Consider the following 24,759-nt stretch of genomic DNA (forward strand, 5'->3'; position numbering starts at 1 on the left):
GCTATTAGGGACCTGTCCAAAGTACTGAAGAGCAATGGTGTCTTTCTGGAGACTAAGGTGTGTCTGATGCAGGCCATGGTCTTTGCAATCACTTGTTATACATCAGAGCGTTGGACAATGACTAGGGAGGATTGAAGGAGAATTGATGCCCTTGAGCTGTGGTGTTGGAAAAGAGTATTGAGAGTACCATAGACTGCTAAGAAAACAAACGGGCTCATCCTGGAAAGAGTTAAACCAGGTTTCTCCTTGGAGGCAAGGATTTTGAGGCTTCATCTGACATACTTTGGATATGTTACACGGAGGGACCGTCCTTGGAGAGGGACATCGTGGAAGGACCTCTATGAGGTGGATTGATTCAGTGACTGGGGTAATCTGATTGGGTAGATCAGGAACAGTGCGATTGGCACAGGACAGAGCAGAGTTTAGGGCTGTTGTACATAGGGTTGCTATGAGTCACAAGTGACTCAACGGCACATAACAGCAACAGCAAGGGAGTAAAAATTGTTATATGAATGTGTTTTGCCCCCCCCCCAATTCTTTTACATTACTCAGATAGTTTGACATATATATTGAATTTAGCAAGAAATTGTAATAGTTTGATGGGGGAAAAACTCAGAAAGTAGATATAGTTTATAAGATACTACAAAATACTCTGTGCTTCACAAATAAATTACAAGAAACAATTTAACATTCTCATGGGGTTTTCTTACTTTAAAAGTGTAAAACGAATTAAAATGTGTGATAGCCATGGGAAAAAATAGTTATGATAATCTAATATATTCCAAAGAATTAGATAACTAGGAGTGACTTCATGACAGTTAATCACATAGAACTGCCAAGATGAAAAACTGTATTATCAACATAACATAAAACATCCTAAGACGCCATTCATTATTTCACTCATACTTGCTCATGCACCATCTCATTTTCTTATTCATTGTTTCACTCACTCCTGCATCCATTCAAATAACAACATGTGAGGGGCAGTTACCTGTGCCAGGTTTTATAAATTCCTGTTGGGATAAGTCTCAAATCCTGGCACCCGCAGAATAAGAGAGTATTGGAATTTATTTTCAAGTACTTAATATGGTATGCACATATTCAGTTTTAAAATTATGATTTGATTTTTATTCAGAGTAATTAAATAATTCTTTTGGATTGACATAGTCAAATCAAGAAGGCTAAATTCATTACTTTAATGAGATAAAGTTTAAATGAACCGTTCTTTATAAAGCATTCATATTAGGTACTTTTAAAATGCATTTGTCTTAATGGCTTCAAAATGTCCTTCCTCAGTAGTCTTGTAAGGGAGGCTGAGTTAACAACCTATTATTATGTACTCCTTACTGAGCTGTTAATAGCTTTACAGTCTTTCAAAGAATACACCTGCTGCTCATAAAAACATTTATGTTGCTACAGAATTTGGCTGTATTTTAAGATCATGTGTTTGCAGTGACCTTGTAGAATGTACACTGATCTGATTTTTTTGTGGGGCAAGTGGGTAGGAAAAAAGAATAGAAAAAAATACATTCATTTGCTTAAGTATATCAGAGGAAAGTTAGAAAAGAATTTGTTATAAAGATGTCATTATATGGACAAATTGTTTCTCTTTATATTTTTATACTTCCCAGGTAATCTTTGAGATATTTTAGATTTAATTTTTAAAATTTGGTAGTTTTAGTTGATATAGTTATAAATATGGGTTTAAATGCTTATATAAATAAGTATATATGTATATCTGTATTTTTATTAGAAATATTTAATTGAATAAATTAGAAATATCAATATTTTCAGTAACTGATTGAAAAGTTAATATTGGAATCATTTCCCATCTTCCTTAAATCTGATGTTCTATAATACAAATTGTAAATATAAGAAAATAAACATTTAAAAGAAGTTTTCTTCAGTTCTACATGGTTGGATGTGATGTAAGTTAATTGTTTTTGGCTAGGGTTCAGTTTTCAAAGGCAAATTTCTTCCAGATCTTGCATTTGATCCTGGTATTTTACACAAGAACACTTCAAAAATGCAATCATATTTCCATATGTCAGTTGATTCTTGTGAATCCTTGGGTAAACTAGAGTGGGTCAATGAAAGGGATCTTTCTTTGCTATCTAAATTTGTCATACTTAAATGAGTGTGTTACTATTCCTTTTAGCCATAACTACTCAGTAATTTTGCTGTTTTGATAATTATATTTTATATCAATTTATCAGAAGCGTTAAGAGTCTTCAACTAGCACCATTTAGTATCTCTGAAGTTCTAGGTAATTGTTAGTTAACACAGTAGTGAAGTATTTGGTCGCTGTCCACCTTCAATGTGTAAATAAATGGAAATAATTCATGAAATGTGAAATATTCAAGAACTATTTCAAGTTATTCTTTATGATTTCCAAATTTCTAAATGCTCATATCCATAGATTCCATTATCTGATTTGAAATCCAAATAACTAACTCAGATGGAGGCTCTCTCATCTGAAGAAATCCACAGGTATTCCATTGACTAACTTCTTTTTATAAAGGGTTAATACCTAATCTTCAAAATACGTCCACCATGTCTAGTGACTAAAACAGAATTAGTGAACTACTGTGTAATACGTATGTTGTTGTTGTTGAGTACCATCAAATCAGAACCAACTCATAGCTCACCCTCCAGAGGGTTTTCAGGGGCTGTTACTTGCACAGAAGGTGATTGTCCATCCTTCTCCTGTGGAGAAGCTGGTAGATTCAAACCACACGAGTCAGGACTGCAGTGAAATGTTAATCAATGCTCAACATATATATTCCTATTAACTTTCTTTCCATAACAAAAATCTAAAATTAAAAGAGATAAATACCTTAACAACAACAACATAGTTTATAATTCTATTGGGAAGACAGTTAAACATGACAGTGGAGAAAAACAGTTCATCTTAGCACCACAGTTTTCCTAAGACCTCAGCTTGATGATAAGGAGTTCTGGTTGCTTAGTGGTAAGAAGTTGTACTGCTAACCCAAAGACACATGGTTCAGATCCAACACTTGCTCCACAGGAGAAAAATGGGCACTCTCCTTCTATACAATTAACCACCTCTGAAAGCCGCTGGTGGCTCAACTATGGGTTGATTCTGACTCAATGACAAGCAACATCTGGTTGAAGGAAAATTATCTGGCACTGGACTCCCTGGGGACTAGCTACCATCTCTCTCTAACCCTTTCTCCCTTTCCTCCTTCTTTCTTCCATCCCTTCCCTTCCCTTCCCTTCCCTTCCCTTCCCTTCCCTTCCCTTCCCTTCCCTTCCTTTCCTTTTCTCTCTCTTTCTCTTCCTTTCTTAATCCCTCCTGTCTTTCCTCTCTTCCTCTTTCTTCTCCCTACACATTGCCTTTTTTACAACACTCCTTCATTCTTCCACTTGGCTATATTGGGCATCTAGATAGCTTAGCAATTTAAGGGAAATCATGCTATTTAGACTACAAAGTAGGACTCCAAAGCAAGTGTAGAAGTTGCTAGTTCTATGTTCTCTCCCAAAAACTAACAGTACATCACTTCTGTCATACTCTGGGTTCTGTCAGTCACAGAAGAAGATACATTCCTGATTTTAGATCCATGCTCATTTGCAGACATCTGTAATTATAATTTGTCATACTACTTAATAGTAAATTATTTGCTTTGCTTCTAATTTGTACTACTGTAGAAGTAAATATTTTTAAAAGTACTGGGGATTTTATAAGGTTATATATTCATTTCAAATATGCATGAAAGCCTAAAACTTCCAAGTCTATTTAAGCAGTTTTACCTGGAAACACTGTTGAAGGGGGAAAAAACACACCAGTTAATGCATGAAAATAGAGCATTTATGGAAATAAATTAAAAGTAAGGGAGGTGGAGTGGATATACAAAGTAGTGTTCTCTATATTTTTGAATCTGGGTTGCAAAATGTGTAATACAATTTTTCCCTAATAAAATACAATTGTTTTGGTTGTTAGGTACCATCAAGTCAAGTATGATTCACAGCAACTCTATGAACAACAGATATAAATCCTGTCCTATCTTTTGCCATCCTTTCCCTCTCTGATATGTTTGAGCCTATTGCTGCAGTCACTTTTTCAATCCATCTCAATGGAGGTCTTTCAGTTAGCCAAATAAAATACTGTGCCATCAGTGATCCTTGGATATGTACTATTGTCCTTATTTTTAACTTTCCATGATTAAATTTAAATTTTAAATTTTCATAATTATGAAAAGATTAAAAATAAGAACATTGGTAAATGTTCAAAGATCCCTGGTAGCATAGTTGTTATTGTTGTTGTTGTTGTTGTTGTTGTTGTTGTTGTTGTTATGTGCCATCAAGTCACTTGCAACTAATAGTGACCCTATGTACAACAGCCCTAAACTCCACTCTGTCCTATGCTAATCGCACCATCTCTGACACTCCCATCCTGATTACCCCAGTCACTGAATCAATCCACCTCATAGAGGGCCTTCCTCTCCTGTGCTGTTCCACCACCCTTCCAAGCATGATGTCCCTCTCCAAGGACCAGTCCTTCCTTACAACATGTCCAAAGTATGTCAGATGAAGCCTCAGAATCTTTGCCTCCATGGAGCAACCTGATTTAACCCTTTCCAGGATGAATCTGTTTTGTTTTCCTAGCAGTCCATGGTACCCTCAGTACTCTTTTCCAGCACCACAGTTCAAAGGCATCAATTCTCCTTCTATCCTCCTTGGTCATTATCCAACTCTCTGATGCATAACAAGTGATTGCAAAGACCGTGGCCTGTATCAGACACACCTTAGTCTCCAGAGAGACACCATTGCTCTTCAGTACTTTGGAGACGTCCCTAACAGCAGACTTTCCCATGGCAATACGCCTTTTTTAATTTCCTGGCTACTGTTGCCAAGTGTTGTGTATCATCTCACTAACGGAAAGATTGTTATTGGTGTGTAGCTTTGACTTGAAACTGACTTATGGTTTATCTCCAGCAGATTTTCACAGGGAATTTGATCACTCATAAGGGTATTGTTCATTATTGATCCAAGGAGCAACTGTTGGATTCAAACCACAGGTTTTGATGCTGACAGCCCAACTCCTAATCACGAAGTCAGCAGAGTTCCGTAGCTGAAAAAAATTAGTAGTTTGAACTCACCAGTTCCTCCAGGAAAAAAGAGAAACAGTATCCTCCAATAGAGATTTACAGCCTGAGAAACACAAATGATCCCAACTGCCAAATCTGAATCATATGAACATTTTAAGAGGATAATATTAGTGACTATTACAGCACAGAGATCTCTATGGGTACAGCTTCCTTTTACCTCCTTAACTGTTATTTACTATTTCTGCTTAGATAATTTTTTCTTTCTAGTATCTTTTCAAAACTGATGATGAGTGCCACAGTCAGAACTGATTCATAGCTGACACTCCAGTGTGTGTCCAGAGGCAGTAAATCACACAGGAGGAGACTGAGGATCACCTAGGGCTTTCTAACTGTATATGTTTGGGTTGCCAGCGCAATTCCTTACCAGTAAACTAACAAGTATATATACAAAAATCAGACCAGTTGTCATCCTTAAATATTTCAGAGTAGAACCATACTCCTTAGGATTCTCATGGATCTGACCTTTATGAAGTAGATGACCATATTTTTCCCCCATGGATACCCTGGATGAGGATATAGTCAACAGTAAATTGGTTAGAAGGTCATCAATTAACTGTATGGACCACTATGCAATTTTTAAGAATGAGTAAATAAATAGTGGCAATATTTATAGGGTCAACTATGTGTCAGTTCCAAGTCAACAGTATTCAACAACACATAGATTACAGTAATGTTTGGGAAATGATCTTGCTTTGTGTGGCATTCCTCTACTGTTAGGTGCCTAGGTGCCTAAGGTTGGTTTCAAACTCCTTCCCAGCCCCCAACAGTCCTGCACCATCCTCACATTATCTGCTGATCTTGAGCTCATTGTTCCAGCCATTGTCTCACTCTATCTGGTTGAAGGTTTTCCTCTTGTTCGCCTTCTATTTCACTAAACTTGTCTTCCTCCAGGCATTATTCCCTACTAATAACGAGCCTTATGTAAGGGAAACCTGGCTAGACTTCTTCCAAAACAGATTTGTTTGTTTTCTCCATAGTGTGTGTGTGTGTGTGTGTGTACACACACACACACACACACACACATATTATATATACATACGCACATATATACACACACACACACACACACACATATATATATATCCAGGGGAGCTCTGGTAGCTTAATGGCCAGTCCAAAGGTAGGAGGTTAGAATTCACCAGCTGCTCTGTGAAAGATGGAAAATCTCTTCCTGTACAATATATTGTTGCCTATCACTAAGTGGGAATGGACCCTTAGCTGATCCTCAGCAGATTTTCAGAGGCAGTAAATTGTACAAGAGGAGACTGACTATCCTTTTCCATGGAGCAGTAGGAGCCTGTACCTGTAAAAAGACACGTCTGGTGAAACAGAGAGTTAGAAAACAACCAGATAGGCTGGCATAATGGCTGGAACAATGAATTCAATGACAGCAGAGATTGTGAAGTTCATGCAGGATTGGAGAGGGTTTCGTTCTATTGCACAATTTACAGCCTCTGAAAACCTGCTGATGGATCAATTATGAGTTGATTCTAACTCAATGGTACATAAGTGCAACATATATTTTCAGTATTCTTCACCAACACTATAATTCGAGGGCCCAAATTCATCCTTCATCTTCCTTATTTACTGACCACCTTTCTCGGACATGTAAAATGAAAGTACTGTAACTTGGGCCAGGCACGCCTAACACTTTAAACAGATGGCCTTGATTTTTAAAACTTTCAGGAAGTCCTTGGCAACAAATATGTCTAATGCAATACATCTCTTCATTTCTTCAGCTTCTCTGATGTTCATTGTGAATCCAAGTAAAACATAATGCTTAAAAATGTGCTTTTTCTTTTTCTTTTCATTATGGTATTCATTGATCCAATTGTGAGTCATTTTAAAGTTGTCTCTAATTACTTAGGGAGATATGGAGACATAGTTTTTCAGAAGTTGTACTGCTGAATCTAACGTCTCATCTCTCTGGTAGTTCAAATCCACCAGAAGCTCTTATGGAGAAAGATGAGCAATTCCCTTCCATGCTATTTGCTTGGGAACATACTGGAGTCAATTATGAGTCCGCTTCCATTCTAGGGTAATGAATATTTTGTTTGTTTGTTTAGGTAGACATTTACATTTTCAAATGTTTCTTTAATTTCAGACACCATAATGCAACAAAAGCAATTTTCCCTTTTTTCCCTTGGAGGTCATATGCAGGAAACTGTCAGGGTTTGCAATTATTAATTCAAACCCATGCTTATAGAATAGATTCCCAAACTAGTGCTAAATCTGTGGATTTCAGTCTGTTGACCTTTTGGTTAACAACCTACATATCGTTGTTGTTACTTTTATGTGCCATAGAGTCTACTGTGCCTCAAAGCAACCTTTTGTACAATAGCTGTGAACTCTGCTTTATTCTAAGCCAATCTCACTGCCTCTAACATACTCCCATTTATCCTAGTTACTGTGTCAATCCATCTTATCCAGGATCTCCCTCTTCAGTACTGTCCCTATACCCTTCCAAGCATAATGTCCTTCTCCAAGGACTTGTCCCTCCTGGCCACATGGCCAAAGTATGTGAGAAGGAGCTTAAAAATCCTTGCCTCCAGAAAACAATTTGGTTTCACCTTCTCCAGGTTGGTTCTGTTTGTTCTTTTGGCAGTCTATGATATGGTCAATGCTCTTCTCTAGCACCACAACTCAAAGGAATTAATTATTTTTCTGTTAGCTTTAGTCATTGTCCAGTTCTTGGATGCATAGTAAGTAATTGCGAAGAGCATGGCCTGGATCAGGTGCACCTTAGTCTCTTGACTGATGTCCTTATTATTCAGTATTCTGGAGAAGTCCCTGACTGAAGAAAAGGTGTTCCCAGTGCAATTCATCTTTTGGTTTCCTAATGCTAGTACCAAGAGTGCTAATTGTGGACCTGCGCAAGCTGAAATTGTTAACAACCTCAAACTGTTCTCCATCTGTCATAGTGCTGCCAATTGGCCCAGTGGTGATATTTGTTTTCTTGAGGTTGAGCTTCAATCCATATTAAAGACTGCAGTCCTTGACCTTTAGCCGCAAGCACTTCAGGTCCTCCTCAGTTTAGGAGAACAAATCTATGTCATCTTCATAATACAGGTTGTTGTTGATGAATCTTCCAGTTTTGATGTCACATTCCTCCTCATACAGTCCAGCTTCCAGAATGATCTTGGTAATAAGATATGACTCAAATTTCAGTCACATTTTTTGTAAACTCATGCTTTATTTTATTATAAATCTTGAGCTATTCACTTCATACACATTTTAATGTTACCAGTCCTCTGACGAAAATTAAAAATCAATGGCTGTGTTAAATCATTAACTGAAAATATTGGCTTTTTCAGAGCATAATAGTGTGCTTTTCAACTTAAGACATCAACATTTATAAAGAAAACTTACATATTCTGTTTTGTGAAGCTGGACTACATTTCTTAAAAATTAATGTTTTGTTTTATAGCTTTATAGATCAAACTTGACAGATAGCTGTTTTACATTTTTTTATTTATACTAGTTTTTTAACAAAATTCAAATACAGCATTTTTGCACCAGATCCTTCTCCTTTTCCCTCAACTTTCCACCCATCAAATTGTATGACCTATGATTAAGGCCCCTCTCCCCGCACCATCTGCTTCTGCACTCCTCCCTTCCCCAGCTTGGATCCTCATACTCATTCTACAATAATGATTTTATATAGTATTTGTCCTTGTGGGACTGAGTTAGTTAACTCAGCAAAATATTCTTCAGTCCCTCTCAAGTTAGGTAAGAATTTTATAATGATTTACATACAAAGTTCATAAACATTGTTTTACACACCAGACACGCCACTCTCACCAAAAGACAGGTCAACACAAAAGAAACTTAACAAAGATGCAGAAGAATCAAACTACACCATGAGCCAACTTGTCCTTGTGGATATATTCCTAACACTACACCCGACTAAAACTCAATTCACTTTCTTTGTTTTACTTTTGAAGAAAACAGAGATATCTGTCATCAGAAGCAATTAAAACCCATAAACAAATATAAGGGGAAAATTATATTTCTACCATGGCAGCATAATGCATTTAAATGGGAAAAACAAAGATGAAAAATTAAATCTTCAGAAATTGCTTTTCTTGCTTTTTCAAATGAAGCTAAGAAATTCTCAGGCATTATAATAATTTCTTCCTCCTTTTCCAGTCATAAAGAAGCTCTTAACTACAGTCTAGTGGCTACTAGGGATCGACATCGTGACTGCAGCAGTGCACTCAAGTGTATCAGGGATGACAAAGATGGCACAGGATTCAAGTCTATTGTCCATATGATTGCTATGAATGGTACTCAATTTGACAGCACATACTAACAGCAACCTCTAAGAACAACTGACACAAATGATACTTATATTTCAGGGGAAACTTGCACAAAATCTTTTCTTAGATTCTATTGAAAGTCTTCAGATGAAACTGATCTTATCTTACGTTTTTTATTATTTACTTTCATTCATTTGAGAAAATTTAAAAACAAGAAAACAACTGAAAAACAAGGTTTTGGGAGGCTAGTTATTGCATTTTAAAAAATTCATGTTTAATATTATAAAATTTACTACATTATTATAAAATCCACTTAGCACTATCATTAAAAGCAATTTACTGCTTTGGTGACCTTAGTGTGTGAGTAGTTGTGCTACTGTCTCAAAGCAGATTAGTTCAAATTCACCAGCTGTTCCATAGATGAAAGACAGGTAGTCTCCTCTCATGTGATTTATACCCTCTAAAAATCCATTGGAGGATCAGCTATGACTCAGTTCTTATTCAACGATAAGGAGTTTTTTTGTTGGTTTGTTTGTTTTTATATTTTATTTTACGTCTCACAATTAATTGTAGTTTGTACAAACTACAAGTAAAACGAATTTATAGCTGATCCACTAGCAGATTTCCAGCAACTATACAGGAGATTGTTCAACTTCCTCCTTCAAGGCAGCAGCTGCCTTCACAATTAAATAGAATTGTCAAAGAATCATTTGTGTATTGACATTCTGGTTTTATGCTACTCAGTTCTAATAGACTTTCTTGATACAGTCATTTGTTGCTTAATATCACGGCATATTGTGTGAAATAGTTTGCTATATGAATGCATTTGGGGTGACCACCTTACTGTATTTTGGTCTTGTTTTTCCTTTAAGCTTCAAGCTTAGTAGTGATTTTTAAAATCCTGAGATGGACTGTTTTACTGTCTAGTCCTCAACTCTGCCATTTGCAAATTCGTGTCTGAACACATTCTCTCTTACATGTTTGCTAGCTTTATAACTTTCAGTGGAGCTTGTTCTTTAATAAAATAGAGACTTACATATATATTATTTTTAGCTTTATGAGAATCATCAGATATTATTATAATGATTCTTAGTTCTTTTCATCTTTTAGATGAAAGGATTTTCTTCATCCTCAGTATGCAATAAATAAAAATTCTTCACATGCTTTTTTCTCTGATATTTCTATTTCTTCTATCAATATTTATTGCTCTTATGAGACAATTTATGTTTTCAACCAAATTATATAAAAATTTAAGAATGAAATGCTGTTTTTATTATGTGCTGTCAAGCTGTTTGCAACTTATAGCAACCCCTATGTACAGCAGCTCTGAACCGTGTTCTATCTTGAGGCAATCTTACTGTCTCTCACATACGTACTCTCATTATTCCAGTCACTGAGTCAACTCATCTCACTGAAGTCTTTCTCTCTTTCCTTTTCCCTCCACACTTCCAAGCATGGTGTATCTCACCAAGGACTGGTTCTTCCTTACACCATGCCCAAAGTATGTTTCAAAGACAGAGCTTCAAAATCCTTGCCTCCAAGGAGCAGCCTGGTTTCATCCTCTCCAAGACGAAACTTTTTGCTCTCCTAGCAGTCCATGGTATATGCAATACAAATGTAAAATAGTAGTTTGATTTTATTAATATATCATTTTAAGAAATACTATTAAGGAATATTGAAATAAAAATACTTTCTTCAAGGACAAGAATTAGGTTTTAAGTATTTTATTTTTGCATGAATATCATTATAAATATTTATAGATAATAGAACACATGAAAATATGTTTGTTATATACATGAAGGTGATTTACATGATGGCAGATGGTAAAGTTAAAATGAATAAATATTAGGAAATATGCATAAAAAGATATACAAAACAAACCTTGGATTACTATTAATGTATGATTATGAAATTTTTTTCAAGGATAATCTTGGATGTGTTCCATAGTGTTCTTAATGGATCAAGATGTCTGTACTGACATAATATTATTGACTTTTTATTAGAAAAGTATTCTAAGCAAGCAAAAAGAATTTTTCTTATCTTTTATCTGAATTTCCATTAATTTATGCAAATTATTTTGAAACTTCTGTAATTATTTAGGAATGCAAAAACTAAGCCTATAGAGTAACAACTAATCCATTGATTTCTTCATTCACACTCTTAGCTAGATTTTAAGAAAGTCTATAGTATGTTAAAAACCAAATGAAACAAGTAGCCCTCAGATAGATTTTGACTCATGCTCAGTTATCTCTAGCTCTATCTATCTCCATATAATTATCTGTAAGTGTTGTTATTATGTGCCATTGAGTTGCTTCCAACTCAAAGCAACCACTATGTACAACAGTTCTAAATGCTGCTCTATCTCTTGCCAACTTTATTGTCTCTGACACAACTATCCCCATTACCCCAGTGACTGAATCATTCCATCTCATTGAGGGTCTTCCTTTCCTGAGCGGTCCCTCCACCCTCCTAAGCATGACATCCCTCTCCAACGACTGATCCCATCTTGCAGCATGTCCAAAATATGTAAGACGGAGCTTCAGAATCTTTGCCTCCAATGAGCAGCTTCACTGTCTCCAGGATGAGCTTGTTTGTTTTATTAGCAGTCCATGGTATATTCAATACTCTTCTCAAGCACCAAAGCTCAAAGGCATCAATTCTCCTTCGCCCATCCCTAGTCATTGTCCAGCTCTCTGATGCATAGCAAGTAATGGCAAAGACTATGGTCTGTATCAGGCACACTTTAGTCTCCAGATTGACATCGTTGCTCCTCAGTACCTTGGAGAGGTCTTGGACAGCTGACTTTCCCAATGCAGTTCTGCTTTTAATTTCCTGGCTGCTGGTACCAAGAGTGTTGATTGTAGAGCCAAGCAAACTGAAGCTGCCAACAATCTCAATCTCTTCACTATCTATCATGATGCTTCCAATCAACCCAGTAATGAGAATCTTTGTTTTCTTGATGTTGAGCTTCCATCCATATATTAAAGGCTGCAATCATTGACCTTCTGCAGCAAACATTTCAGATCCTCCTCAGTTTCAACAAGCACAGCTGTGTCATCCGCATAACATAGATTGTTGATGAGTCTACCTCCAGCTCTGATGTCACACTTCTCTTCATAGATCCCAGCCTCCTGGATAAACTGTTCTGCATATAGATTGAAAAGATATAGAGATAGGAAATATTTTTTATGCACACCCTTCCCAATTTTGAACCATGCAATGTTACCTTGCTCTGTTCTGACAACTGCCTCTCACATATAAGCATAATCAAGTGGTCCAAGATTCCCATTCTTCTCAGGCTCAGCCACAGTTTGTTGTGATCCACATAGTCAAATGCCATTGCATAGTAAGTGAAACACAGATAGACATTCTTCTGGTACTCTCTGCTTTCAGCTAAGATCCATTTGACATTAGCTATAATATCCCCAGTGCCACGCCCTCATCTAAATCCAGCCTGCACTTCAGGCAGTTCTCTGTTGATGTCCTTGTTCCAGTCGTTTTTGGATGATTTTCAGCAGAATATTGCATGCAAGTGATATCAATGATATTGTTCAATAATTTCCTCACTTTGCTGGATCTTTTCCAGTCAGTAGGCCATGTGGTTGTCTCATCCTGATCACATGTCCAAAGTATGTGAAACAGTCCCACCATCTTCGCCTCCAAGGAGTATCTTGCCTTCACTTCCTCCTGGATAGATTTTTATTTGTTCTTTTGGCAGTGCATGGAGTATTATATACTTTCTACAAATAATACAATTAAAAAGCATGAATTCTATGTTTATTCCTTATTTCTTGTCCAGCTTTCAAAAGCATGTGAAACAATTGAAAACACCAGTGTTTGGAACAGGTGTACCTAAGACTTTAGACTTGGCAAGAGTATTTCCCAAAGGTCACTACAATAATAGGTTTGCGTCCTCTTAGAGGAATTTTAAGCACTACATAAAATAGTTAATTACACACATATAATTTATACACTTTGTGGAAATTAATTATGAATATTTAATTCCATATCATTATTATTCTACCTTCAGGTATACTCTGTACCATCTCTACCAAGGCTAAATATTTAACATTAAGGGATGATTTTTTTTTCACTTTTAAGTTAAACAAAGTATACGTTTAAAGGAATGTGAAAAACAGTTCTAAATGATATGGGGTTATCTCCTATTTAGGATTACTGAGAATAATCAAGAGTTGATTACAGTAAATTATAGCCACTGTATTCTAAATAATAATGTCTCAAAAATTCAGTCAGAAAATAGTTCTGTACTTAGAAAATCTACTTTAAATTCTTCTTACTCATGCATGTTTTGTAATTTTGGCACAGCGACAGCTAATTTATTTCTAAGGAAAGCATTACAGATCAGCTTACCCACTTGCTTTGAATACCTCCCTACCAGTTTCTTAACTCCTCCTCCCAAATTAGAAACTGTGCCTTGTATATTTCCATGACTGTGTGAAAAGAAAGCAACACTCTCAGCTGAAAGCAACATAAATCTTTATTGTCTAAGGTCAGAATATGGCAGCCATCGCAGAACAGAATATCCCGGTTTTAGAAAGCAGGAAAGCTGATAATATTCACTGCACCTTCACTCTTGATTTCTCTTCTTTGTACCTCATGGTTACAAACTGCTTGGAGCAGAGAGCTAGCAATTCTAGTTTGCCTTTGACTGTTTGTCAATGAGCCTTTTATACCAGTTCCCCAATCCCCTGCTCCATGCTGATAGATTAACAACTTATATTTGACCTCAGGAAAATTGGTAAAAATGAACAGTCACCATTAATTGTGACTCAAGTAATAGTATTTATATTTGCCTCATGTGCATCTGAAAGACGGGCAATACAAAAGGAAGACCAGAGAAGAGTTGACTTTGAATTGCAGTTTGCTGGAGAATATTGAATATACCACAAACAGCAAGAAGAATAAATAAATTTGTCTCAGAAGAAGTACTGGGAGGATGAGCCTTGAAGGTGGTGATGCTGATGAGACTTCATCTAACACACTTTGGGCATGTTAGCAGAACAGGCCAGTCCATGAGAAAAATTTATGCTTGATTAAGTGTCAGCAAAAAGGAAGATGACCTTCAGCAAAATGGACTGACAGTAGTGACTAAAACACAACAATGTTTGTGAAGGTTGTGTAGGGCAGGGCAGTATTTTGTTTTATTGTATGTGAGGATCAGTACAAATTACAACCAATTTAATAGTTCCTAACAACAATGTCAGAAAATAAGTTTCAGTAGTTCAGTTACCAATGGTATGTGACTAGGGCTGCACTAGCTATACCTCATATTTGGATATTATTTTATAGATATCAAAAATACATATTTATATCTCTGTCGCACTAGATATCAAAAAATACATATTTATATCTCTGTCGCACTAGATATCAAAAAATACATATTTATATCTCTGTCGCACTGAAGCTCTTTCTTTCACTCATGCTGTACTTTATGAAGCATAGTGTCCTTCTTCAGGGAGAGGCCCTTCCTGATAACATGTGTGAAGTGTGTGAGGCAGCCACCATCCCATATTCTTACTGTATTTTTTCCAAAATCAGTATGTTCATTCCTTGGTAGTCCATGGTATGTTCAATATTCTTTGCCCATACTATAATTTAAATACATCAAGTCCTTAAAAGTCTCAAACCTATTGCCACTGAGTTGGAATCCACTAATAGCTGACGTGCTAGCAGACTTTCAAGAGGTTGTAAATCACATGGGATTTCCAATCTTTCTTCCTTGGAGCCACTGGTGGATTTTAATCTCCAGAGCAGTGGTACTTTGAGGTCAGCAGTGTAGCTTGTTATGGACTACGACACCACAATGTTCCTTAAGTTCCATTTTCTCATGCATATGAGGTGATTAAAAGTGTGGTGACTTGAGTGAGAAAAACCTTAGTGCTCAAATTAGCATATTTACCTATTTATTATTTTAAAAGATTTTTGGGAGTGGACTTGGGGAGAGGGATTGTATAACAATGAAAGAATTTTTCTTTTACTTTTCACAGAGAAGAGCGAACTGGAGGGGAGGGGTGGGCAGGGAGAAAAGTGCAACAATGAATGAATGGAAATCCAAAGTCTCTGTAAACTTTCATTAAAATTAATAATAAAATAATAATGGGCGATTGGAATGCAAAAGTTGGAAATAGAGAAGAAGGATCAGCACTTGGAAAACATGGGCTTGGTGACAGAAATGAAGCCAGAGATAGATTGATAGAATTTTGCACAATCAACAACTTATTCATTACAAATACATTTTATAAGAAACAAAAACGTAGGCTATACACATAGATTACACCTACACTCCCTAGTTAATCTTAAAATAATCTATCTTAAAGTACTTTTTATTATTTTTTAAATTTTTCAATTATGAATTTATTTTAATGAAAGTGTACAGAGATTTTGGATTTCCATTCATTCATTGTTGTACTCTCTCCCCTGCTCATCCTCCCCCCTAATTCTCTCTTCTCTTTGAAAAGTAAAATAAAAATTATTTCATTGTTATACAATCCCTCTGGTTCACCTGATAGGAAATAGTAATAAATGAGATTAAAATTCCAAAAAGGAGCCAAATAGAAATTCTATTTGAAATAGAGAAAATAACTAAAGTAAAAAAAAAAAAAATACTAGGGAGTTCCACAGCAGATATGACCAAAGAACTAGGAAATTTAAGATAAGTTAGTTTGGGATTAGGCAGTTTTAGGGACAGGGAAAAAAAGTGAATGAGAGGCTAGCACCCACTGTGTTCATCCTTATATAATGGGAACCCTAGAAAACGAAACAAGGACAAGCGGGGACAGAAATAATATTTGAGGAAGTAATGTCTGAAATGTCCTAAATTTGACAAAAACATTAATTTTAAAAATTTTAAAACATCTTAATGCTTTGTTACATTCTGTTACACCAAAATATAGACATATTTTCAGCTTTTATGTTGATATTTGAACATCTTTAGAGAGGCACATTCATACATAGCAGACTTTGGATACCAGTTTATACTGTTGGTTTCTTTTTGATACCTTGGCATCACTAAGATGAGAAAGCAGAAAAAAGAAAATACCCTTAAATGCTTTAACAGCTGGAAGCAGAAAATATAAGAAGGAAATAGACAATCCTGAGACCATAGAAGAAGGCTCCATACAGTCTGAGGACATTTCTTTTCTTTTTTTGTGGTAATCCTAGCATATTTTCATTTAAGGAATTTTAAAATAAAATTTATAAAAAACATGGAAAATATTTTTTAAGTACATTTGCCAAATGCGGTAAGTTATTTGATTTCTTGACTTTTCAATATATGGACATTTCAATTAGAAAGGAAAAATTTGAAACACTTGTTTCCTTTGATTCCTGTTATAAAATATGACCAATGTTTTCATGTAGATCTTTGATCTGTTTTTTTTTTCTTCTACTTAAGTACTGTTGGTTTTTCTTGCTACCATTGTGTTGTTGTTGTTATATGATGCCAAGTCACCTGCTACTCGATGACCCTAAACACAAAGCTTTGAACCCTGCCCTATCCTGAGCCAACTCACTGTATCCAATACAACTGTCCCTATAATCCCAATTATTGTGTCAATCCATTTCATCCAGGGTCCTTCTCTTCTGCTTTTTCCCTTCACCCTTTCAAACATGATACCTTTCTCCAAAGGACTGGTCCCTCCTGGCAATATGCCAAAAGTATGTAAGATGGAGCTTCAAAATCTTTGCTTTGAAATTTAACAGAAGAGCAAGCCTTAAGTGTTGGAGAGGATGTGGAGAGGTTGGAAACGTGTATATACTGTTGATGGGGTTGTAAAATAGTATAACCACTCTGGGAAGCAGTTTGGAGTTTCTTCAAAAAGTTGAATATAGGAAATTCATATGATCCAACTATTCCACTGCTAGGAATATAACCTGAGAAAATTAGGACTGAGACACAAAAGGAGATTTGTACACCAATGTCATAGTACCATTATTCACAATCACAAGAACATGGAAACAGTCCAAATGTCCAACTACAACTGAATGGAATGAGAAATTTTGTTACATTCTCATCATGGAATATTATGCAAGACTCAGGAACAATGATTTTGAAAAATACTACATAACTTGGGAGAGACTGGAGAGTATTATGCTGAGTGAACTAACTCAGTCTTATAAGGACAAATACTGCGTAAGACCATTATTGTAAAAATAGAAGGTTAACTAATAACAGTGTATGGGAGTTTAAGGGGGAAAGGTGGGAGAAGAAGGCTGAAGGTGAGTAGGGGAGAAATCATGGGGTCACAAAGTTTGGTGTTTTGGGAAGGGGATAAAGAAAATGGGAATGATATGGCAGGTCCTGAAAAGATGGGGTAATGATGAGCATAGTTCAATGATGATTAGTTTTACTAAATACAATGTATATGTGTAAATGATTATATGAAGCACTATGTGAATGAAGGAAAGTTTGAAAAACAATGTATATGAATTTTGTGTGCAAACCAATATAAAATAAAAATTAAAAAAGAAAATCTTTCCAAAAAGAAATATTAAAACAGAAAATAAGCAACTTGGATTCACCTTCTCCACAACAAACCTGTTTGTTCTCTTGGCAATCTAGAGCAACAGTTTTAAATATAATTATATGTGTTAAACACCATTGAGAATTTTATTTTGGCTACTTAACTCAATTTCTATTAATTCTTATACTTATGATAATTATATAGGTATTTCTAAATAAGCCATTGTAATCAGTGAAAATATTATTGTTACTTAATAGTTCAAACTTTATTATTATCAGTGCCACTGATTCTGCTCCAACTTAGAGACTTTACAGACAACATAACAGTCCAATCCCACCCTAACTTGACAATCCCTGCTGTGTTTTGTAGCTCATTGCTGCAGTCATTATATTAATATATTTTAGGGAAGATTTTCTTTCTTTCACTGCCTTACTTTGTCAAGGATGGTATCTGTTCCAGGAACTGGTTTTACAAGGTATTGCTGTCCTTGTTTCCTTTTGTTGTTATTGTTGTTGTTGTCGTAACTAATTTTTATTTTTTAAAATTTATTATTAATTTCTATGAAAATTTACAGAGATTTTGGATTTCCTTTCATTCATTGTTGCACTTTTCTCGCCTCCCAACCCTCCCACCTAGTATATTACCCTCTTGGAAAAATAAAAGAAAAATTCTTTCATTGTTTTACAATCCCTCCCCCCAGGTCCACTACACTATGCAGCCTTTGCTCTGGACTCTTGTCTTGACAAAAATATCAAATAACATATCCCTCTTAAACAGTTTTCTCCCTCATCTGTTTCAATGCAGTATACATTATTGAACCCATCATTCTCAGCGTCCCCCCAACCCTGAGGTCAGTAGCACCATGTAGTAGTTGTCCTTTTGTGACTGAGATACTTCACTCAGCATCCTGTCCTCCAGGGTCACCCATTTTGAATAATATTGCATGAGTTCCTTGGTTTTCAATGCAGCATTGTATTCCATTGTGTGAATATACCACAGCTTCTCTATCCACTCGTTTGTTGATGGTACTAAGGTTGTTTCCAACTCCTTGCTATTGTGAACAAAGCAGCAATAAACATGGGTGTGCAGCTGTCCTTGTTTCTAAGAAGCTCCCTGGCTGTACTTCTTCCAGGATGGTAGGAAAAAAAACCTAAACAAAAACCTATTTACTTATGTTTAGTATGTGAACTTATTTATTTATCAGTCTTTAAAATGTTATTGTGTTACTTACTGGATTTGGAGGTAGAAGCTCTCTCTCAGAGAGGACAGACTCCACCTCTGGGTGATCTGCTCCTGGTGTTTTTCTTGGCCTCCTTCATTCTCTGGGCCAAAATCTTAGCATGCTCTGCAGTCTCCTCCTTGCTCTTCTTAGTAAGCTATTTCTTCAGAGAGATGCACTGGCGGTTGTGTTGCAGGACACCTAGGGTATTAAGATGCTGAATCTTGTGCACTTCTGTCTTGAAGTTTCTTGCATTTTTTGTTCAGTGTGGCTTTCTCACAACAAGAGGGCCATCATCTTCCTTAGAGAGAATGAAGAATCTATGAATTTTGCTGGCTCTTTTAGTCTCAGATGATAAGGCACAGGAGTATCAGTCAGTCTTGGGATATCCTTCTTCCGTTTCTTCACAATAATTAAGAACTTTCAGATTAGTATCAACAAAACAAACCAGACATATTTATGCTGTTCTCTCCATTTCACCACGATCTGTAACAAGAGGGCCTCTTACTCAGCTGCAGGTGAACTCGACCTCGGGTCAAGACTTCTGATTCATGGGAAACCCTTCTTTGTACTTTCCACCACTGATTATGACAATGTATCCCTTCAATTCATCACCCAAAGAGTCAGCAGCAACTTTTGTAGCCATTAACTTTTCATAAAAAGTTTTTGGCAGCCAGTTTCTGAGAAGGAGATTCTCAGCTTCATGATGAAGCAGCCAATTGTCCCAGCAGTGAAAAAAAAAAAAAAAAAACAACCAGAGAAGAAAAAGAATACTGTTTAAGTTTCATTAAAATATGCTTAAGGAATAACCTTTTTATAGACCATATGGTTTAGTTGGGGTAAATAAGGTTCCACTTCTTCGAGAGTTCTAAGAAGAGATAAATTAATATTTAGATATGATTGATATTGTGGTTGCTCTGTACCAAGTTGGAACTGACAATTCAGAAAGTTTTAAGGGGCAGTAAATAGCATGAAAAGAGATTATTCATCCTTCACTCATGGAACAGCTGGTGGATTTGAACTGCATACCTTTGATATTGCAAAGCAGTTGTGTGTGTGTGTGTGCGTGTGTGTGTGTGTGTGTGTGTGTGCTCAATATCAAGAAGACAAAGATTTTCACCACTGGGCCAATTAGCAGCTCCGTAATGGATGGAGAAGAGATTGAAGCTGCTAACAGATAAAGATTTCTCAGCTGATCTATCAACTTTCTTGGCACCAGCAGTCAGGATGTCAAAAGATGAAATGCAGGAGATCAAGAGACGTTTTGCACTGGGAAAGCCTATAGTCAGGAACTTCTCCAAGTTAGTGAGGAGAAATGATATTAGTCTGAGGACCAGGGTAGGCCTAATTCAGTCTATGCGCCTTTCAATCACTTGCTATGCATAGCCAATGAATAATGATAACAGGAGAGTTGGTACTTTTGAACTATGGTATGGGTGAAAAGCACTGACTCTCCCATGGACTGCCAAAAGACCAAACAGATAAGTCTTGGAGAAGGTGCAGACTGAATACTCCTTGAAGACAAAAATGATAAAAATTTATCTCACATACTTTAGAAATATTTGTTGGGGAGACTATTTATTGGAAAGGGACTTCATGCTTGGTAACGTGGAGGGACACTGAAAGGGAGGAAGACACTCAAGCTGGTGAGTGAAGCAGTGACTGCACCAGTGGACTCATGCGTGAAGACATTTTGAAGCTGGCACGCATAGGAGAGGAGAGGGTTCAAATCTATTCTTCATAGGATTGTTATGAGTCATACTCAACTCAACAGCACCTAACAACAACAAAAACTCATATTATTGTGGTGATGTTGCTGGGAATTTTTTAGTTGATTCCTACTAATAGCAACGTTATGTGACAGAGTAGTGTGGCCCTAGGGTTTTCTGGGCTGTAATCTTTACCAAACAGATTAGAAGGTCTTTCTTCTGTGGAGATGCTCATGGGATCAAACTGCTGATCTTTCTGAGGTCAGCTGAATGCTTAACTTTTGCTGGACAAGTGCTCCTATGGGAGTGTTAGCCTCTTGAAAATTGCTCTATCCTGCTTGAAAAGGAGGTCTTCATTTAAAATTCTTCACTTTGATTTTGAATGCCAGTCAACAGGGCAACTACTCTCCAGTAATATAAACATTTCAGTAAAATAAAATATGTTTGCCTAAAGAAAAAATATAAAGATTAAATAATGCATTAGGTAAACCTGCTGTCAGGACCTTTGCAGAGTACTCAGAAACAATAAGGTATGCCTGATCCAGTCTATTTCCTTTGCTATTACTTGCTATGCATCAAAGAAATGGATAATGACTAAGGATAACAGAAAAAGAATTGATGCCTTTGAATTGTGGTGCTGAAGAAGAGTCTTGAACATACATACCATGGACCACCAAGAAAACAAATAGTTTTGTCCTGAAGAGGGTCAAACCAAATTTCTCCTTGGAAACAAGGATGTTGAAGCTGTATTTCACATACTTTGTGCAGGTGGCCAGAAGAGACTGATCCTTGTAGAAGGACATCGTTCTTGGAAGGGTGGAGGGGCAGTGCAGGAGAGGAAGATCCCAGATAAGAAAGATTGATACAGTAAGTAGGACAGTGTGGGAAAGTGTGTTGGAGTCAGTAGGACTGGCTCAGGACAGGACAGTTTTCAGAGCTGTTATACATAGGGTCATTATGTGTCACAGGTGACTCGACCACACAAAACAACAACAACAACACACAAACACACACACACACGTCCCTTGTTGTTGTTGTTGCTATGTGCCGTCAAATTGCCTGTGACACATAGCAACCCTACGAACAGCTTCTCTGACCTCAGCCCTGTCCTGAATCAGTCTTAGTAATTCTGACACACCAGCCCCATTGCCCATCAATCCATCTCATCTAAAGTCTTTCTCTACTGCACCAGCCCTCCACCATTCTAATCATGGTATCCTTACCCAAGGACTGGTATATCCTGGCCATGTGCCCAAAATATGTGAGACAGAGTTTCAAAATCCTAACTTCCAAGGAGAGTTTCACTCTCTCATTTTGTTTTTTTTTGGCAGTCCACAGTATGTTCAAGACTCTTCTCCAACACCACTATTTGAAGGAATCAATTCTTCTTTTGTCATCCTTAGTCATTGTCCAGCTTTCTGATGCATAGTAAGTAGCTGTGAAGACCATGACTAGGTAATCCTAATGGTACAACTTGGGCTCTAGACTGACATCATTGCTTCTCAGTAAGATGTCCATGACAGCATATTTTTCCCAACACAATTTATCTTTTTATTTCCTGACTGCTGATGTTAAGATTATTGATTCTGGAGTTGAGCAAGTTGTAATTGTTAACAACATCAATCTCTTCTTCATCTATCATGATTCTGTATATTGGCCTAGTGGTGAGGATCTTTTCCTTCTTGATGTTGAGCTTCAATTCATATTGAAGACTATGGTCCTTGACTTTATGCATCAAGCACTTCAGATCATCTTTAGTTTCAGCAAGCAACGTTGTATCATCATCTCCATAACATAGCTTGTTCATGAGTCTTCCTCCATTCCTGATGCCACATTCATCCTCATAAATCTCTGCTTCCCAAAACATCTCTTCTGCATTCAGATTGAAAAGGTATAGAGACAGAATGCATCCCAGACACACTCCTTTTCTGATTTTGAACTGTGCAGTTTTTTTCCTGCTCTGGACTGATTCCTGGTCCAAGTATAGGTTTCACATAAGCATTATTAGGTGTTCTGGGATTCCCATCCTCAAGGTTATCTATAATTTCTTGTGATCCAGACAGTCAAATGCTATTGTATAGTCAATGAAACACAGATTGACATTCCTCTGGTATTCTTTGCTTTCTGCCAAGATCCATCTGGCATTGGCAATAGATAATGTTTCTAGTGCCGCCACCTCTTCTAAACTCAGGTTGTATTACTGATGATTCTCTGTCAATGTACCGTTCCAGTTGTTTCTGGATAATCTTCAGCAGTATTTTGTTAGTGCCATCTTAGTTATAATGTGTGATAATTTCCACACTCTGTCAGCTTTTTTTTTGGAACAGGAATAAATATAGATCTCTTCCAGTAAATTGGCCAAGTAATTGTCCTCCAGATTTCTTGGAACAATATGGTGAGCACATTAAGGGCAGCATGTTTGGTGAAATACATCAATTGGTATTCCATCAATTCCTGAGCTTTTTTTTTTTTTACCAAGTCCCTCAGAGCAGTCTGACCTTCCCCCTTCATCACCATTGCCTATTGATCATATGGTGTATTATGAAATTATTCTGTGTTGGAGGTATCTCACTCCCTGATTTCAAATGTTACCACACGGCCGTGGTGGTCAAGACAGTGTGGTACCAGTGCAATGACACACATAGATCAATGGAATAGACTTGAGAACCCAGAAGTCAGCCTACCTACCTATGGTCAACTGATTTTCAACAAGGAGATGAAATCAGTTAAGTGGGGAAGCTACAGCCTCTTAAAACAAATGGTGCTGGCAAAATTCGAAAAAGATCTGTAGAAAACTCAAGCAAGATCCATACCTCACTCCATACACAAAAATAAAATCAAAGTGGATCAAGGACCTATGACTAAGACTAAGGACCATAAACTTCATTAGAGAAAAGCTTGGAAGAACTCTAGTAGTCCTAATCCACAACATAGACAGTCTTCCAAGCATCCTGAAAAACCTACAACAAGGAGATCATAAAATAGATGAACGGGACCTTCTAAGAATCAAATCCCTATGCACACCCAAAAACTACTTCAAAGGGGTAAAAAGGGAAGCCCCAGATCGTGGGAAAAAATATTTGATATTACATTTCTTATAAGGGACTTAGATCTAGAAATTATAAAATACTCAAGCGCCACAACAAGTTAAATGTAAACAACTCAATTGAATAATGGGCCATTCAGATGGTGAACAAAACACTTAAAAGAAATATTCACAACCCCTAGCCCTAAGAGAGATGCAAATTAAAACAACTATGAGATGCCATCCCATCCCAGTAAGAATAGCAAAATTTAACGTAGCAGCAAACAATAAATGCTGACAAGGTTGAGGAGAAACTGGGACACTTATTCACTGTTGGTGAGGGTGTAAAATGGTGCAGCCACTATGGAAGGCACTATGGTACTTCCTCAAAAGGTTGGAAATAGAAATACCATTTAACCCAGCAGTTCCTCTACTGGGAATATACACTAAAGAAACCAGAACTGTCACCCAAGTAAATATATGTTCACCCATATTTATTGTGGCTTTGTTCACAGTAGCAAAGAGTTAGAAACAACCCAAGTGCCCATCAACAAACAAATGGATAGAGAAGCCGTAGTATAGTCACACAATGGAATACTATGCTGCATTGAAAAACAAGGAACTCATGCAATATTATACAATATGGGTGACCCTGGAGGACATTATGCTGAGTGAAATATCTCAGTCACAAAAGGACAAATCCTGCATAGTACCACTGTTGTAAAGCAGGTCTGACATAGGAGTTGGGAAAACTTAGAGGGGACGAATAATGTATACTGTATTGAAGCAGATGAGGGAGAGAACTGTTTAGGAGGAATATATGATTAGGTATTTTGGCATCAGGATTGGTGGAAGATCTATCAACAATCTGCGTTATGCAGATGACACAACCCTGCTTGCTGAAACTGAGGAGGACCTCATGCACTTGCTGC

General features: G+C 36.8%; 1 protein-coding gene and 1 pseudogene across 1 annotated transcript in view; one reads left to right on the forward strand and one right to left on the reverse strand.

Annotated features, from left to right (window-relative positions):
- LOC102862055 (ephrin type-A receptor 6-like) overlaps nt 1-24,759 on the forward strand; it is a 1,552,036-nt gene that overhangs the window by 998,544 nt on the left and 528,733 nt on the right.
- Nucleotides 19,131-24,759, reverse strand: part of LOC102862869 — a 14,010-nt pseudogene continuing 8,381 nt past the window's right edge.

The sequence above is a fragment of the Elephantulus edwardii genome, unplaced genomic scaffold (assembly GCF_000299155.1).
Source record: "Elephantulus edwardii isolate Elephantulus edwardi_28Jun2011 unplaced genomic scaffold, EleEdw1.0 scaffold00136, whole genome shotgun sequence".
NCBI lineage: Eukaryota > Metazoa > Chordata > Mammalia > Macroscelidea > Macroscelididae > Elephantulus > Elephantulus edwardii.